Source organism: Hevea brasiliensis, chromosome 14 (assembly GCF_030052815.1).
Source record: "Hevea brasiliensis isolate MT/VB/25A 57/8 chromosome 14, ASM3005281v1, whole genome shotgun sequence".
NCBI lineage: Eukaryota > Viridiplantae > Streptophyta > Magnoliopsida > Malpighiales > Euphorbiaceae > Hevea > Hevea brasiliensis.
In genome coordinates, this window is record NC_079506.1 from 90,838,401 (window position 1) to 90,840,410 (window position 2,010).

At 38.0% G+C, this 2,010-nt stretch overlaps 1 non-coding gene across 1 annotated transcript; it reads left to right on the forward strand.

Annotated features, from left to right (window-relative positions):
• Window positions 1-1,902: 1,902 nt before the first annotated feature.
• LOC131173517 (small nucleolar RNA R71) lies at window positions 1,903-2,010 on the forward strand. The gene has a single exon (XR_009143833.1). It is a non-coding gene; the product is annotated as a small nucleolar RNA R71 (small nucleolar RNA).

Sequence of the window (2,010 nt, forward strand, 5' to 3'; positions counted from 1 at the left end):
GGTTGCTTAGATTTGACTTTTTCCTTTTGTGTGAGTTGAAAAACTGGAGCAGAAATGAATGGTGGACTTCCCTCTAGATGTTGAGCATATGCAGCCACATGAGGGTTGTCATAGTCTATGCCTTCTCCATGAACCAAACAATTTTCAAGTGGATCTTCTGGATATCTTTTTCTGAAGTGTTCTTCAACCAGCTCATCAATGAAATCAACTCTTAAGCAAGTATCAGCTTCAGAATGATGCTTCTTCATAGTGTTATTAATATTGAAAACCAGTTACTCTTCACTAACTCTAAGAGTCAATTTTTCTCCCTTAACATCAATTAATGCTCCTGCTGTAGCCAGGAAAGGCCTCCCCAAAATGATTGGAATATTAGAATCTTCCTCCATGTCCAAGATGACAAAATCAACAGGTATGTAGAACTTCCCAACCTTCAGAGGCACATTCTCCAAAATCCCTTCAGGATATTTAATTGATCTGTCAGCTAACTGAAGAGAAATGTGGGTTGGCTTAAGATCTCCCATGTTGAGCTTCTCATAAATAGAGAGGGGCATAAGGCTTACACTAGCCCCTAAATCACATAAAGCTTTTGTAGAACATGATTCCCCAATGTGGCATGGAATTGAAAAACTCCTTGGATCCTTGAGCTTTGGAGGAAGTTTCTTTTGGAGGATAGCACTTCATTCTTCTGTCAAAGCTACAGTTTCATGATCTTCAAGCTTCCTCTTGTTTGAGAGAATTTCTTTCAAGAATTTTGCATAAGAGGGCATTTGTGAAAGAGCATCAATAAAAGGCTCATTTATGTATAGCTTCTTCAAAACCTCTAAAAACTTCCCGAATTGCTTATCAAGCTTGGCTTTTTGAAATCTTTGTGGAAAGGGAAGCTGTGGCTTATAAGGCTCTGGAGGTATGTATTTCTCTTCTTTCTCTTCAACCTCCTCTTTACCTTTTTCTGCACTCTCTTGTTTTTCACTCTCATCAGTTTTTTTCTCATTTTCTCTCTTCTCACTATTTTCATTTTTCTCATTTTTTTCACTCTTCTCATTATTTACAACTTTCCCACTTCTTAAAATAATAGCTTGACACTGCTCTCTTGGGTTTTCTGATTGACTTGGAAGTTTTCCAAAAGACTTGGTACTTGAGGAAGATGCTTGTTGCGCAATCTGATTTTCTAGCATTCTGTTATGTGTCTGCATTTGCTCTAGCCTTGCTTTCATCTCTCTCATCTCCTCATCATGCTTATTTTGGTTAGCAAGAATCTATTGTAATAAAGCTTCTGTGGTGGAACTTTGTTCTTGCTATTTTGGTGGAGGGTTCATATTTTTCTGCTGAAAATTAGGCAATGGTTGCCTATTTTGCTGATATGGAATTCCTTGTTGCTGTTGTGGTTGAAAATTCTGATTTGAGACTTGACTTTGCTGATTTCCCCATGAAAAGTTGGGATGATTCCTCCAAGTTGGATTATAGGTTTGAGAGTAAGGATTCCCCATTTGTTTGTTTTCATAATTACCAACATATGCTGCTTGCTCTCCATAGTCTACTCCACAGCTGGTAGTTCCCTCTGCATAAGCCACTTGTTGTGAACTTCCAGATGATGATGATGAACTAACTAACATACTCAAATCTTCCATCTTCTTAGCCAAAACATTTGTAAGTGCATCGAACTTTGCATTAATCATGTTGAATGGATCAAGATCATACATTCCAGCAGCTTGCCTCCTTTGAGTTGGAGCTGGTCCTCTTGGACTACTCCAAAGATGAGTATTCTTTGCAATTCTCTCCAATAGCTCATAAGCTTCATCTTCATGCTTCATAATAAATTCTCCTCCTGTTTGAGCATCAATAATTCCTCTAATTGCAGGAGTAACATTTGTGTAAAAATTATGGTTTATCATCCATTTTGGAATGGCATGATGTGGGCATTGTCTCTCTAATTCCTTCCATCTCATCCATGACTCATAGAGAGTTTCATCTTCTCTTGGTCTAAAAGCTGTCATTTGATTCCTCAACTCT